The following is an 18207-nucleotide window of genomic DNA, read 5'->3' on the forward strand; positions in this document are numbered from 1 at the left end:
AAGTTAGCTATTTTATACATAGTAAGATTTAACTAACTCAAAATGAGCCTTTATTTAAGCACCGAATCACAGTGATGCCCCAATTCCCTACCGTCTATCAGCCTCTGTTTTGGTCAATAAGCAATAACAGGACAAACAATAACCCTGCTTTCATACAGCTTGCAGTTGAATGGGATAGAATGGAGTTAAGTTAAAAAAGCAACCTAAGCCTTTGACTGTGTGGATCACAATAAACTGTGGAAAATTCTGAAAGAGATGGGAATACCAGACCACCTGACCTGCCTCTTGAGAAACCTGTATGCAGGTCAGGAAGCAACAGTTAGAGCTGGACATGGAACAACAGACTGGTTCCAAATAGGAAAAGGAGTACGTCAAGGCTGTATATTGTCACCCTGTTTATTTAACTTATATGCAGAGTACATCATGAGAAACGCCGGACTGGAAGAAACAAAAGCTGGAATCAAGATTGCCAGGAGAAATATCAATAACCTCAGATATGCAGATGACACCACCGTTATGGCAGAAAGTGAAGAGGAACTCAAAAGCCTCTTGATGAAACTGAAAGAGGAGAGTGAGAAAGTTGGCTTAAAGCTCAACATTCATAAAACGAAGATCATGGCATCTGGTCCAATCACTTCATGGGAAATAGATGGGGAAACAGTGGAAATAGTGGCAGACTTTATTTTGGGGGGCTCCAAAATCACTGCAGATGGTGATTGCAGCCATGAAATTAAAAGACGCCTACTCCTTGGTGTTGGAGAAGACTCTTGAGAGTCCCTTGGACTGCAAGGAGATCCAACCAGTCCATTTTGAAGATCAGCCCTGGGATTTCTTTGGAAGGTATGATGTGAAAGCTGAAACTCCAGTACTTTGTCCACCTCATGCGAAGAGTTGACTCATTGGAAAAGACTCTGATGCTGGGAGGTACTGGGGGCAGGAGGAGAAGGGGACGACAGAGGATGAGATGGCTGGATGGCATCACTGACTCGATGGATGTGAGTCTGGGTGAACTCCGGGAGTTGGTGATGGACAGGGAGACCTGGCGTGCTGGGATTCATGGTGTCGCAAAGAGTCGGACATGACTGAGCGACTGACCTGAACTGAACCAATAAATGTTCTAGAATTATTGTGTTTGAATTAAACAAACAAACCAAAAAAAAAAAAAAAGGAAAATCATGGAGGTAGAACTTTACTGGGCATCCTGGTAGGGGTATGAGTGGACAGATGACATTTGAGCAGAGATGTAAGTGATGGAAAGAAATCAAGCTCTGAGACAGAACCCCCCTGCAGAAACCTGGTGATGACTTGTGTCAGGGAAATGCCTTGAGTGTCTGAAAACAGAAGGAATTCAGATTCCTTCATAGTAATATGACTCCTCCAATGCAGTATCTGCAGTACTGGAGATAGGGTCACAAGTAGGACATATTCTCAAATGTATTAATACATGTCAATATGTTGTTGTTGTTCCGTCACTAAGTTGTGTCTGACTCTTTGCCATCCCATGGATTTCAGCTTGCCGGGCTCCTCTGTCCATGGGATTCTCCTGGCAGGATTACTGGAGTAGGTGGCCATGACGTCCTCCAGGTGATCTTCCCAACATAGGGATCCAACCTGCATTTCCTGTGGCTCTTGCATTGGTGGGCAGATTCTTTTCCAGTGAGCCACCTGGGAAGCCCATATCAACATATACTTTTATCTAATTAGTTCTTTTTACTAGAGTTTGAAATCCACATTAGTGGAGTATTTTCAGAAAGGAACTGAAAGTGATGATTATATAAAAATCATCTTTTATGTTCTTGTTGGAAAAGGGAGTAGGCAAGACTTTCTATTCTCCATCAATTGACATTGTTCTATAGTGAAGAGTAATGTAATTTTAATTGGGAGACAGACTTAATATTTATATTGGCATAGATTAAAAAGCTCGGAGAAGGCAATGGCACCCTACTCCAGTACTCTTGCCTGGAAAATCCCATGGATGGAGGAGCCTGGTAGGCTGCAGTCCATGGGTTCGCTAGGAGTCGGATACGACTGAGTGACTTCACTTTCACTTTTCACTTTCATGCATTGGAGAAGGAAATGGCAATGCACTCCAGTGTTCTTGCCTGGAGAATCCCAGGGACGGGGGAGCCTGGTGGGCTGCCATCTCTGGGGTCGCACAGAGTCGAACAAAACTGAAGCGATTTAGCAGCAGCAGCAGCAGCAGATTAAAAAGCGAGATTTTTGTCCTCTCATTGGATTGTATTTGAATGGATGGATTGTTTTTAGTAGTTTTTCTTCTTTGACACTTAATGTTGATTGTAATTAGGAGAAGTCGGATGAAACAAGTTATTTAAAAGAGTTCAGGAAGCTGAGTGATTACAGTGTTGGAAGATTAATCTATCAGTTGATAATGAACGACTTTCCTCTGTGTGTGGTTTTTCTCCATAATGTTCTAGTCCACTGGACTTACTTTATGATCATGATTTAACTTTCTTTGACCAAAGCAATATTTCCAATTTTTTAAATCTCTGGATTAAACAAAAACACATTTTGGGATGCCTTTTTTGCATGAGTGTGCTCATGGTTTACTCTTTATTCTGTTTGGTTGCCATGAGAACATCTTTGGACTGTCTATAAAATTTGTCATTACTTGACTACTTATAGAAATGTGAAAGTCCATGGAAAATGGATGAGTCATTTCCGTCCTTCACTAGATGACTGTGAACCGATCCCAAGCAACTAGATCAAGTGAAAGAATCCAGTCACATCAACACAACTACCCTCAGGCAGGTGGATGATCCCAGATGATACTGGAAGCAGGACCCAGTAAAACTATAGATTAATCATTGATAAACAGTATTATGGTAAGCTGATCTCAGATGTTGTTAGTTTTATTGCAACATCTAACTGAAATACACATGCATACTGAAATTTCTAAAAATTAAGAAAAGTGTAGTATTAAAGAACAGCCAATACCTTGATTCCTCAAAATTATGTCAGTACAGGACAGCAATATGGAAGGAAAGTGGGGAAAAAAATCTGGGTGACTATAGTCCATCTGTATTTTCTAACTGGCTTTTACTTCCTCATGGACAGGAGATAGTTTTGAAACTTGGGACCAGACTTCCGAGGAAGTTAGGGTCCAACCTTCCCAGAGAAACTGGGGGTTGGGCACTGTCTTCATGATTATATTGGGTTGGCCCAAAGGTTCCTTTGGAAAAACCTGAATGAACTTTTAGGCCAATCCAGTATTTCAAAGAGATGGCTCCCAGATCCTTGAGAGCAATATTCCTGGATTGTGAAGTTAGCAGTCGGTATTAGAGAAGATTCACATCACAAAAGGGCAGACAAAGAATACAGGATTCCAAGTTTGCTGATGAACAGTCTCTAAGAAAACGGTGGAAACATGTGATAAGTCATCTGGACACAGTGGCCAGTGGGTCAGGAAGGTCAGGGACCTCTAGGCAGAAAGAAGCCTGTATAAAGTTCAGTCAAGCCGAGGAGAAATATCAAGGCCTCCTTGGTCAGTGGAGACTGATTCTGTGTTGCTTATATTGGACCCAGTGTTCTAATTAAATCTTCGTATGTTTCGAGGTGAGCCAATGCTTCCATCTCAAGTATGATCAAATATTTATCACAGGAAGAAGGTATTGTGGATGGAGGGTACTCCTCTGGGAACATATGCTACAAAAATCCTTAAAAACCAGAAAACAAAATGGATAAGTGTTTTCTCTGCACATAAAATTAAAGCCTTAAAGCCAAAATTAGGAGAAGATGAAAATATTCCCCAAAGCAAATTGGCATGTGGGGTATTAGTTGCTCACTCATGTCTGACTCTTTGTGACCCCATGGACTGTAGCCCACCAGGCTCCTCTGTCCATGGGATTCTCCAGGCAAGAATACTGGAGTGGGTTGCCATGCCCTCCTCCAGGGGATCTTCCTGACCCAGGGATCAAACCCAGATCTCCTGAACTGCAGGCAGATTCTTTACCATCTGAGCCACCAGGGAATGGTGTTTACCATCACAGTTCAAAGTAGTTAACACCTTTGAGTTATTTGTTATCACTTATATCCCCTAATGCTATCTAATATAATCATCAGTGAGTGAGTGAAGTCACTCAGTCATCTTTGACTCTTTGCAACCCCATGGACTATAGCCTGCCAGACTCCTCCATGGGAGGAGGAAAATCCATGGGATTTTCCTGGCAAGAGTACTACAGTGGTTGCCGTTTCCTTCTCCAGAGGATCTTCCTGACCCAGGGATTGAACCCGGGTCTCCCGCATTGTAGGCAGACACTTTACCCTCTGAGCCACCAGGGAAGTCCTAAGCAGACCTAATAATTTCATCCAAATACATTTGTTCAATAATTATTTTACAATTTACTATTTTGAATTTTTTCCATCATTTCCTACTCTCTTCATTTGTTAACAATTCTCTTCTCTTTTCTCTTCCTGAAGAATTGTCTTTAAGTGAAACCTAACTGGGATCAATTGGTATTTTACCACAAGCTTGCAAAAATTGTGCCATAGTCTTTGAGCCCAAGAGTAAGTAATTTTCATTTATTTTCCCTAGGACCTCAGCCTAAGTGTACTGAGTAACACCACCACCACCCACCTCGCATGTTAAAATAAGTCAAAGATATTTAAACATTAGAACTCTTAATCATGCTCAGAAGATGACTTCATACCTACGAAATTGTATCCTGTGACATTTTGCTTGGGATTCTAAATGGTAAACTGGGTGTGTAAATAACATAAAATTTATAACTGTGTCTTGGTGGAAGGTGAGCTCAGAGATCTAAAAAAGGAAAATAAATTCTCAACCAAACATTTAGCACAAAAGGAGCCAGGCACGGACAGTAATCGTGAGCAGAAAAATGTGAGGATGATGTAAGGAGTTTTCTCTGCACTTCAGATTAATAAAAGTATACCTACCTGCCCAGGAATCAGAAGGCAACAAATATGGTGAATTAGTTCAAATAAAAATATTTTATCTAATATCAAAAAGCTTCAGGAAGAAACTAAGGCCCTTTAAAGATTCACAGATCAATGATTTTTGACAGAATATATATGATGCTGAAACAGTATCACAATTAGCTTCCCTTTCTAAGAAAATGCAAACATATGTTTCAGGAGCCAGAGTCAATGCCATAGAAATTAGATAGATGCTTACATAGATACTCGAATATGTAGAAATTAGAACTTATTTTTTTGAGGGTTTTAAAAGGAAAAACAACAACAACAACAAAAGGAAACCATATTGCTACATACAAATTCGACTATTGAATATTTCAATCAAAAAGCTGTTAATTGAATTATTGTTTCTTGTAGAATTACTTTGTATTTGAAAAAACCTTATGCACTCACAAAGTTAAAAGTATTTATTTTAACTTTTCAACATATTTTGTTTGAAAATGATTTTATTTCTAACCAAATATATACAATTTTATTAGTTCTCAATCTGAGACTGAGAACTACTTGCTATGAAATCTGCATTTTCTACAGGACCCTTAGTACAGAAATTTCCTTGTTAGTAAAGACAGCTGCTGTGATCAATAGATTCTGCAAAAAGATGCAGAGGGAAATAAGAATTAAGGGAAAGCTGACTTCAAGTCTATGACTGTGGACAATAAAAAATAATTCCTATGCTTATTCACTGGTTTTCTGACTTAAGGATGTGAATTGTAGTTGTTGAACTCTCATTTACCTTCAGTCAGGGAATCCTTCATCCTGTTCTATGGAGCCATCTCTAAATGGTGAGAGGAAATTGAATAGAATAGGCAGGAAAATGATATATCCTTATTACAAATGAGTTTGGAGTTTGGATACCATATAAATGTGTAAAGGAAGCTGAAAAATCATCAGTGTGTAAATCTTGGAAGATAAATAATAAACTGAAAACATGATGCTGAAAAGCAATTTTAGAAAATTAATAAACTCTATTATAAAGGAAAATATGTACAATGTCCAATGGATATTTAGATAAATAAAAGGAGTTCACAGAATATAATTAGAATTTATAAAAAAGAGAAATTCAACAGTGTATAGATGACAGTAACAATATAGTACGTTAAAGGGAAAAATTAGACTGCCTAGTAAATTAGAGATAATAGTCTGTGTTAAATGTCTCAAAGTCCTATCCCATAATACAATAATCATTTCTTTTAACAGTTAATCAGGACTGCATTTTAAGTAATATATATTAATGGCATTCTGTCTCATCACCAGCTGTTATTCATTAAATTCTGATGCAAAGTTAACATGTAGTTCTATCTTATGTGAGTAAATTATCAGACAAAATAACATTTATTCAATGCAGCATCACTAGAGATAAGTGAAATAATCACTTCATAACAAAATTAAATTCATAAGTTAAAGCAATTTCAAACTTATATGTCCCATAATAATTGAGTTTTATTATACAAATATGAAAAGGAAAAATAGGTAAATCCATAATTCATTGAGATATATTAATATAAATCCTGTAGTAATTTAATGATCAAATACAAAATAGCACTAAACACATAAAAATATAAAATGCAAGGTTACACATTTTATGCAATGCATACAAATTAATATTTTGTGGTCATCCTTAAAATCTCTTACAGAATAACAAAAAAAATTATACTTTTCAAAGATTGGTGATATACAGACCAAAGAAACTAGGAATCCATTTTGCAAAAAATAAAAAATTCTATATGGCCGGAAATTAAGAAATGAAACAAAAAGTTTGTTAATATATAATTATAGTTTTCCTTTTAACATAATTAGGATTGAGGAAAATTATAAAGAATACAGCTAAAACAGTTTGGATTCTAACTAGAAAATAATAGTTGCCTTGAAATAAATAACCAAAACCATTAGTGAACCAAGAAACTACAGAATTTAGATTAAAAAGGTTAAGTAAATCCAACAAACGTAAGATAGAACTTACCTATGAAAGACCATAATCTCACAATATAAAACCTGCTTCACAAAATCACTGGTAAGAATGACTAATCTGTCATAAAATTTAGAAAGAAAAAAGAAAAGGCAGGCATAAATTACAGCAGGAATGAAAATGAGGCGTAATAACAGAGAAATAGAGCTATTACCTTGTAATAACTTTAAATGGAGTATAAACTGTAAAAATACTGAATCAGTATGTTGTACATCTGAAACTAATATATTATAAATAAGCTATACTTCAACAAAAAAGGTTATGAGAAATCTCAGTCAGATCAGATCAGTCGCTCAGTCGTATCTGACTCTTTGCGACCCCATGAATCGCAGCACGCCAGGCCTCCCTGTCCATCACCAACTCCCGGAGTTCACTCAGACTCACGTCCATCGAGTCAGAGATGCCATCCAGCCATCTCATCCTCTGTTGTCCCCTTCCCCTCCTGCCCCCAGTTCCTCCCAGTATCAGAGTCTTTTCCAGTGAGTCAACTCTTCTCATGAGGTGGCCAAAGTACTGGAGTTTCAGCTTTAGCATCATTCCTTCCAAAGAAATCCCAGGGCTGATCTCCTTCAGAATGGACTGGTTGGATCTCCTTGAGAAATCTAATTCAGATCAATTAGAAGGAAAAAAACATTTTATGATATAAAATAAAGAAAATATCAAGTTACTTCAATTGTCCTCACTCAATTCAAGAGTACTGAACTATTAACAAACACAGTCCTCTTGTTTTTTATTGCATTGTTGAAATTTATGTATTGCACACTCATTACTTTTGTAATAAATGAAGATGTATGAAATCAAAATGATAGCAAGCATTATTAATAATTGGTAGTGTGATATTAGAACCAAGTCCTTCATCAAACATATTGTATATGTTCAGTGAATCAATACAAGAAAAAGGATTAAATAGAAAGCTGAAAACTTATTTGCATTAATATTATGATTATGCAGGAACCCAGCATAATTTAGACATCAGTAATTAGAATTAGAAAAGTTCTTAAACTTTTCTGTATTTTTAAAAATCAGTTTTCTTGTTTACATTTTAATACACTGTAAACAAGCAGATGAATATATTTTTAAGTTTCTTTTTCAATATCCAGAAATTAGTTAATTTGAGAGTATTTATAAATTACAACAAAATGTACATTTTATGTTGAGGAAAATTATAAAATTTTCTGGAGTATATATTACAAACATAAGTTGTTGGAGGCATATAACATCTTCATGAATAATACTGTATCATACAGATATCAATATTTCTTAATCCATAAAATCTATAGAAAACCAAAAATTTTTGTGGTTAAGTTTGACAAAAATGTATACAAAGGAACAAAGGATAAAAATAACCAATATATTGCCCTAGAATCAGAAAGGATGAAGAGATTCTCAGATAAATATCAGTAATAATTCTGAAGCCATTATAATGGGTCAGAAATAAAGAAAAAGTGAAAGAATAAAGAGCTCAGAGAGACACCTGAAAATATATAATCATTTGATTTGTGATAAAGCATGTATTGTGGATTGACTTCAAGGTGAAAAATTATAGTAAAAAGCAATTTAATACTTGAGAAATAACCTTTTTTTGTCATGCTAAAATATGAAAATACAACTTTTGCCAATAATAGCAAGCAATATGATGCCATTCTTTTTACAAGATCCCTATCCATGTCTCATCTATCTATGTTTCCTAAATACAGGAATACTTTTATCAAGCATAAATGATGGCTCCTTTGAGAAATTAAATTCTGTAAGCTTTTAATGTTTCCTTCTAGATTCTGTGATTTTTAAGTTTTATAAATAAAATAATCATATAGTATGTTTTCTGAGAAAACATACTATAACAATTGATTAGTGTTATCAATTCCTGGTACCTCAACTGGTAAAGAATCCACCTACAATGCAGGAGACCCCAATTTGACTCCTGGGTCAAGAAGATCCTCTGCAGAAGGGATAGGCTACCCATTCCAATATTCTTGGGCTTTCCTGGTGGCTCAGACAGTAAAGAATCCACCCGCAATGTGGGAGACTTGGATTCTGATCCCTGGGATGGGAAGATCCCCTAGAGGAGGGCATGGCAACCCACTCCAGTATTATTGTCTGGAGAATCCCTAAGGACAGCGGAGCCAGGCAGGCTGCAGTTCATGGGGTCACAAAGAATTGGACATGACAGAGCATGGCAATAGCAGTCTTTTAAAACATTATAAAAATGAATATGTTTTCAGAAACCCTTATATCTAACACAAAATTAATGCTCAACTGTTTTACTTTCCAAATCAGTGTGTACATTTTGTGTAATGAATGGAAAATTGGGAAGTTTTGGGGTTGACATTTCATACGTTGGATAAAACATTGAGCACAGATTCCTTTGGTGTCCTGCTGCCCCACCTCACCTCTTCTGCAATTCATAGACAGTGTTTCTCCCTAAGATATCTCTGTTGAAAAATAATCCCCACTTGGATGTTGAATAATACACACATATTTTCCAAGGCACACCAGAAGATCAGAAATCTTTCAAGAGGTGAAAATGTAAACTTTATGCAGGAAGTAGGATAATGGAATTTATACACTGTGGCAAGATGTGGAGTTGATACTTTGGGTGCTGGATGTTTACATCATATATTAGTACTTACTTTTAGTTGAATCTAGATTTGTAAACACATTTCAAGATTGATGGATTGATGTACTTGCCCAATAAGTCCCATATATTCATAGAAAAAGTTTCATTATGAGTCAAAAATTTGTTTAAAAAGTGAAATTTATTTGACTGGATCTAACTAGATATTGTAGGCATTCAAAATGTGTTCTGAAGGCTTTCTATGTCTCTATTTACATGAAAAAGGAAAAACAAATATACCCAAACAAAATTTTTAGCATTGTACTTGAAGCATTTTATTTTCCTTAAAATATCTGAGTAATGACTTAAATTTCCTACCTTATCAATGTATCAGTGGACAGCTGTCCTTAGGCTATGAAAACAACATTAATAGGATGCACAGGATAGTTCTTGTAGTCACCCAATGAGATAATAATTCATTTTTATTCCCTGAAAATAGGTCAGATCATTTCTAACAATCTATTAAACAATCAACTGAATTAATATTACAGAAAATAAAAAAGTTAACTTGAAAAGTAAAGAGTGTAACTACTGAATTAAGTTAAATCATTATTGCACTGTTTTGTGTTTATTAGTTTCTAAGTTTATGGATTACTGAGTATCTTGAAGTATGGGGGGTACAGAACAAGAGTTTGGCTAAAGAAAAAGTTTTTAAAAAGAGCAATCATATGATTTTAGATAGAAGAATGAACAAAAAATTAGGGCATGTTCATATTTACATCACAGATCTTTTTCTAAGACACATGTATAATAACAATATTTGATTTTCTTTAAAACATAGATTCTCTGAAACTGAATTAGAAATTGTAAATAAAATTAATTTAGAAAATTAAACACAAAATCTATTAACAATTTGGATTTTGAAAGGACAGTAGATATCAATATAATGAAAGGCAAGAGAAGGGAAGTGGCATAATATCAAAACAGTGAAGTTCCATCTGATGGGTGAGCACCCTCAAAGAGCATGCTGAGTATGCCAAAAAGTTTGTTTGGGCTTTTCTGTAACATCTTATGGATAGATTTTTTCTTTAAACATTTTTAATTACACACGTTATAACTTACTCTTTATGTTCTGAAATTCAAATTTTGGCAATTCAAGTTTTGAGAAATGCAGTGTCATGAATTCACAAGTGTCATTCATTTCACCACCCTAACTATCTCTTTGAATCCTTGTCTCCAAGCTGCATGAAAATATGTGTATTTTGTTTTACTTGTCGCAGTAATTTTAGAATAAGTCAACAGAAAATTTAGCATTTAATCTTATGTTTATATTAGTATTTCCTTTATTCTTCATGTAGTAATAAATTCTTTTGAACTGTGGTGTTGGAGAAGACTCTTGAGAGTCCCTTGGACTGCAAGGAGATCCAAGCAGTCAGTCCTAAAGGGAATCATTCTTGAATATTCATTGGAAGTACTGATGCTGAAGCTGAAACTCCAGTACTTTGGCCACCTGATGCAAAGAACTGACTCACTGGAGAAGACCCTGATGCTGGGAAAGATTGAAGGTGAGAGGAGAAGGGGACGACAGAGGATGAGAAGGTTGGATGGCATCACCACCTTGATGAACATGAGTTTGAGCAAACTCCCGGAATTGGTGATGGATAGGGTACTCTTGTCTGGAAAATCCCATGGATGGAGGAGCCTGGTGGGCTGCAGTCCATGGGGTCGCTAAGAGTCAGACACCACTGAGCGACTTCATTTTCACTTTTCACTTTCATGCATCGGAGAAGGAAATGGCAACCCACTCCAGTGTTCGTGACTTGAGAATCCTGGGACGGGGGAGCTGGTGGGCTGCCGTCTATGGGGCTACACAGAGTCGGACACAACTGAAGTGACTTAGCAGCAGCAGCAGCAGCAGGGAGGCCTGGTGTGCTGCAGTCCATGGGGTTGCAAAGTGTCTGACACGACTGAGTGACTGAACTGAACTGAGTGATAAATTTAATAAAATATCATGAAAGGTTAATGAGAAGGCTTTTTGATCTTTTTTGTTGGAAAAATAAAGCTACTATGTTAAATTGCAATAGACTGATTTGATCTGGGCAAAAGGTATAATTCAGAAGCCCAGTAGCTCAAGAGGTAAAGAATCCACCTAAAAAATAGGAAATGTGGATTTGATCCCTGGATTAGCAAGATCCCCAGGAGAAGGAAATAGAAACCCACTCCAGTGTTCATGCCTGGAAAATCCTATGGACAGAGGAGCCTGGCAGACTATAGTCCATAAGGGAGCAAATAGTAGGACATGACTGAGCACACACACACAGAAGGTATAACAGATTTATTTCTGATAAAAATAGCCATGTTATCAGAAAATTATTAGAATTTGTTAATCTATAAATTATATAGATGAGAAAACAACTCCATAGTTAATTTATAAGTTATTTTGTACAAAATTTACAAATGCTAAGTGACAGTAACATAATAAAGGTGGTACTTTTTTGTTCATTAATGAAAATTCAATAAACCTTCTGCACACTTGCTTTGTCCCATTTATTCCAGGTAATAAAGCAGTAAACAAAAATGTATCCAAGTCTCATAAAGTTACAGGGAACATAGTCTCCATAAGATTATTTCATTTGATGAAAAGAACCATAAAGCAAAATAAGATTGATTGATACAGAATGGGAGGAAGGAGAGGGCCTTAAGAACTTAGACCTGGTAGATCTCTATAAAAGGTGCTACTCTCAATTTAAGATTTAAACCAAGGACAAATGTAGCAGGGCAAAACCGATGTGGAAGCAAATATAAGTAGAATGAAAATCTGAAAACATATGAAACAAAGTTTGTGTGTTTAAAAACTTAAAAATGACCCCAGGGCCAGAAAGTTCTGAATGAGTGGAGGCCAGCTTTAAAAGGATGTAGTCCATGGAAATAGAATCAGTTCATAGTGGGCCTCTCTTATTTCTTCCACATCATTATTAATCTCATCCACTAATATTTATCCATTCTTATCTGACTTCCTAACTATATATTGTGATGATTAATTCTTGCTTTATTGATGATTAAAAAACCAATAACCACTTTCTCTTCGGTCATGATTCTAAATGTGATGTTGTGTTTATTTACAGCAATATAACCTCAGTTTGACTATATATATGTATATATGAGAAAACTTTTGGTAGTTCTTAATAAAGCTTTTTGAAAAGTTTTTTGCATCCTGTATAATCTTAAAGAAATGAATAAATTGAAAGAACTTCCTTCCCTTCCACTGTGTTCAGGTAGAGCATCTGAAGTTATCCATCACCTCTGATACTTGATGGCCTACCTGTGTGACCTGTGCTGGGTTCTGCAGAAGAATCCATGCATAGAGTACAGATAAGGCTTTCTGTGTACTTTTATTATGAAGGGGAAGGCAAAAAGTAAGACCACAGATAAAAGGAGAATCCCAGCATGAGCAGAAAAGATCTGCCTGCTATGTGCAAATGAGAACCCACCTAGCTTGCAATCGACAGCCCAGGCCACGTTTATATTAGAGCAGCACACTGATGTGGCTTTTTAAAAATAGAGTTCATTATGGGATACTGATTTTATTGCTAACAAATCTGTCTCCCAAACTTTGTAAGAAAGCTCTCACACCTGAAAGGAAAAGGGAAAGAATTAAATATTTACTTTAGTCTTTTTGTTTAAGAAAGAGTACTTTGATATGCATTGCTTCCCTAGTGGCTCAGCCATAAAGAATCCACTTGCAATGAGGGAGACACAGAGACATGAGTTCTATCGCTAGGTCCAGGAAGGTCCCCTGGAGAAGGGAATGGCAACTCACTCCACTATTCTTGCCTGGAAAATTTCATGGACAGAGAAGCCTGGCCAGCTATAGTCCATGGAGTCACAAAAAAGCCAAACATGACTGAAGCGACTGAGCATGCATGCATTTTGATCTTCCAGAACTTATTTAGGTTGTTATGATAATAGAATGATTCTTAATAGTGATGTACATATATATCAGGTTTTAAAAGAATATAGATCTCTGGAAATGCCCCAGACCTATGGAAACAATCTTCAGTTCTGAATCTTCATGAATATTAAATTTTTAACATGTTCACAAGTGCTTCTTGTGTGCAGAGATGTCTTTAATATGCATATTTTAGGCCCTCAAGGTAAAAGGTCTGTGTGATCTTCTATGATACTATCAATCAAATGACAAAATTATAATTGATCAAGACATAAGTTTGTGCAGTGTTAGAACATCGGAGCAATATTTGTATTTTACTCAAGATTCCCTTACTGTGTCTTAGTTCTGACACACATTCGCTGTGAAAATGTGCCTATTTCTTCAGCAAAGAAATGGTTCAGATGGACTTATTTGTGAATTTTTATGAATGTTTTGCCCAAAAATTTGTAACAAAGGAAGATTTTCTAGCCAATGGTAACCAAATAAAAGATGTGTGATTCTTTATTTCATTAGCTATCAATTTATATGGTAAGTGTAACTCAGAGCATTTCACTGTAATTTTGAAAAGTGTTATTTTTTCTTCTAAAATTATACTAAACACACTGCTGAGAGAGAGATGATGGCTCTGGTACAATGATGTTCAATGGATGATCCTATAAAGGGTTTACTCTGCTACACTCCAACTACATGGTACAACACTCCGCTTGATCTTCATAGAGCATCATTTCCCTGTGTAAACTCTGGATGAAAACAAAAATCATTGTGTTGTAGAGAATTTGTTTGTGCATAAGCAAGGCAGTAATCAGCAAGAACTCAGTAAATATTAGTCTCTAGCAGAATAATTAGCACTTATAAATTGATCAGAAAACGCAATCATTCATACCACAGGGAGTGTGTGAGATACTGAGTGGGTGAGATACTGAATGTAACAGAAAGTTACAAAAAGTTATTATGTAAATCAAAAAGAAGCCCACTATGGTAAAGCATGTGTTGTGGGGAAAGCCTGGAGTTTTTCTTTAAACAGAAAACAAAATGGAATTTGAGGAATATCAAGTAAAGGGGATTAAGACCTTAGAATATTAGATGAAAAAATTAAAACAACTTCTAATTCCATGGAGGCAGAATATTTACATTGCACAGAGTTTAAAATAGTAGAGATAAGAAATAACGTAAAAATGGTGAAGGAAAAGATTAAAGTAATGGTGAGTTTTGAGGAGTAAGACTTTAAAATAGTAATAAGCACAAAAATGCAAAATACTCTCTACATAAATAAATAATGAATGATTATACTTACATTGTAATGATTATAGACATGCATAAAAATTATTGTATGGATCATACTAAACCTTCAACTTCCTATAGCAAATTTATGTTAGAGTTTTGCTAGGATGAGTCTTAAGTAGTTTTTTTTTTTTTTTTTCACATTCAGGAAATTTAGCATTGCTTTAATACTGTTATCTAAACTATAGCCCTTATTCAAATATCACCTTTAGTTGTGATGTCTTCTAATCTTTTATTATTTTTTTTTGTTTCACATATGATATTTTACATGTTTCAATGCCATTCTCCCATATCATCCCACCCTCTCCCTCTCCCACAGAGTCCAAAAGACTGTTCTATACATCTGTGTCTCTTTTGCTGTCTTGCATACAGGGTTATTGTTACCTTCTTTCTAAATTCCATGTATATACCTTAGTATACTGTATTGGTGTTTTTCTTTCTGGCTTACTTCACTCTGTATAATAGGCTCCAGTTTCATCTACCTCATTAGAACTGATTCAAATGTTCTCTTTTTAATGGCTGAGTAATACTCCATTGTGTATATGTACCACAGCTTTCTTATCCATTCATCTTCTGATGCACATCTAGGTTGCTTCCATGTCCTGGCTATTATAAACAGTGCTGCGATGAACACTGGGGTACATGTGTCTCTCTTGATTCTGGTTTCCTCAGTGTATATGCCCAGCAGTGGGATTGCTAGGTCATACGGCAGTCCTATTTCCAGTTTTTAAAGGAATCTCCACACTGTTCTCCATAGTGGCTGTACTAGTTTGCATTCCCACCAACAGAGTAAGAGGGTTCCCTTTTATCCACACCCTCTCCAGCATTTATTGCTTGTAGACTTTTGGATAGCAGCCATTCTGACCAGCGTGAGATGGAACCTCATTGTAGTTTTGATTTGCATTTCTCTGATAATGAGTGATGTTGAGCATCTTTTCATGTGTTTGTTAGCCATCTGTATGTCTTCTTTGGAGAAATGTCTGTTTAGTTCTTTGGCCCACTTTTTGATTGGGTCGTTTATTTTTCTGGAATTGAGCTGCAGGAGTTGCTTGTATATTTTTGAGATTAGTTGTTTGTCAGTTGCTTCATTTACTATTGTTTTCTCCCATTCTGAATGCTGTCTTTTCACCTTGCTTATAGTTTCCTTTGTTGTGCAGAAGCTTTTAATTTTAATTAGGTCCCATTTGTTTTTGCTTTTATTTCCAATATTCTGGGAAGTGTGTCATAGAGGATCCTGCTGTGATTTATGTTCGAGAGTGTTTTGCCTATGTTCTCCTCTAGGAGTTTAATAGTTTCTGGTCTTATGTTTAGATCTTTAATCCATTTTGAGTTTATTTTTGTGTATGGTGTTAGAAAGTGTTCTAGTTTCATTCTTTTACAAGTGGTTGACCAGTGTTCCCAGCATCACTTGTTAAAGAGATTGTCTTTAATCCATTGTATATTCTTGCCTCCCTTGTCAAAGATAAGGGGTCAATAGGTGCGTGGATTTAGCTCTGGGCACTCCATTTTGTTCCATTGATCTATATTTCTATCTTTATGCCAGTACCATACTCTCTTGATGACTGTCGCTGTATAGTAGAGCCTGAAGTCAGACAGGGTGATTCCTCCAGTTCCATTCTTCTTTCTCAAGTTTGCTGTGACTATTTGCGGTTTTTTGTATTTCCATACAAATTGTGAAATTATTTATTCTAGTTCTGGAAAAATACTGTTGATAGCTTGATAGGGATTGCTTTGAATCTATAGATTGCTTTGGGTAGTGTACTCATTTTCACTATATAGATTCTTCCAATCCATGAACGTGGTATATTTCTCCATCCATTAGCATCCTCTTAGATTTCTTTCACCAGTTTTATAGTTTTCTATATATAGATCTTTAGTTTCTTTAGGTAGATATATTCCTAAGTATTTTATTCTTTTTGTTGTAATGGTGAATTGTTTCCTTAATATCTCTTTCTGTTTTCTCATTGTTAGTGTATAGGAATCCAAGAGATTTCTGTGTGTTAATTTTATATCCTGCAACTTTACTATATTCATTGATTAGCTCTAGTAATTTTCTGGTGGAGTCTTTAGGGTTTTCTATGTGGAGGATCATGTCATCTGCAAATAGTGAGAGTTTTACTTCTTCTTTTCCAATCTGGATTCCTTTTAATTTTTTTTTCTGCTCTGATTGCTGTGGCCAAAACTTCCAAAACTATGTTGAATAGTAGTGGTGAGAGTGGGCACCCTTGTCTTGTTCCTGACTTTAGGGGAAATGCTTTCAATTTTTCACCATTGAGGATAATGTTTGCTGTGGGTTTCTCATATATAGCTTTTATTATGTTGAGGTATGTTCCTTCTATTTCCGTTTTCTGGAAGGTTTTTTAATCATAAATGGATGTTGAATTTTGTCAAAGGCTTTCTCTGCATCTATTGAGATAATCATATAGCTTTTATCTTTCAATTTGTTAATGTGGTGTATTACACTGATTGATTTGCAGATATTGAAGAATCCTTGCATCCCTGGGATAAAGCCCACTTGGTCATGATGTATGATCTTTTTAATATGTTATTGGATTCTGTTTGCTAGAATTTTGTAAAGGATTTTTGCATCAATGTTCAACAGTGATATTGGCCTATAATTTTCTTTTTTGATGGCATCTTTGTCAGGTTTTGATATTAGGGTGATGGCGGCCTCATAGAATGAGTTTGGAAGTTTACCTTCCTCTGCAATTTTCTGGAAGAGTTTGAGTAGGTTAGGTGTTAGCCCTTCTCTAAATTTTTGGTAGAATTCAGCTGTGAAGCAGTCTGGATCTGGGCTTTTGTTTGCTGGAAGATTTCTGATTACAGTTTCAATTTCCGTGCTTGTGATGGGTCTGTTAAGATTTTCTATTTCTTCCTGGTTCAGTTTTGGAAAGTTGTACTTTTCTAAGAATTTGTCCATTTCTTCCAAGTTGTCCATTTTATTTGCATATAGTTGCTGATAGTAGTCTCTTATGATCCTTTGTATTTCTGTGTTGTCTCTTGTGATCTCTTCATTTTCATTTCTAATTTTATTGATTTGATTTTTCTCCCTTTGTTTCTTGATGAGTCTGGCTAATGGTTTGTCAATTTTATTTATCCTCTCAAAGAACCAGCTTTTGGCTTTGTTTATTTTTGCTATGGTCTCTTTTGTTTCTTTTGCATTTATTTCTGCCCTAATTTTTAGGACTTATTTCCTTCTACTAAGCCTGGGGTTCTTCATTTCTTCCTTTTCTAGTTGCTTTAGGTGTAGAGTTAGTTTATTTACTTGACTTTTTTCTTGTTTCTTGAGTAAGCCCGTATTGCTATGAACCTTCCCCTTAGTACTGCTTTTACAGTGTCTCATAAGTTTGGGGTTGCTGTGTTTTCCTTTTCATCCATTTCTATGCATATTTTTATTTCCTTTTTGATTTCTTTTGTGATTTTTTGGTTATTCAGCAGCATGTTGTTCAGCCTCCGTATGTTGGGATTTTTAATAGCTTTTCTCCTGTAATTGAGATCTAATCT

The sequence above is a fragment of the Bos grunniens genome, chromosome 24 (assembly GCF_055505025.1).
Source record: "Bos grunniens cultivar Pamir isolate PY7600 chromosome 24, Bosgru_T2T1.0, whole genome shotgun sequence".
Classification (NCBI taxonomy): Eukaryota; Metazoa; Chordata; class Mammalia; order Artiodactyla; family Bovidae; genus Bos; species Bos grunniens.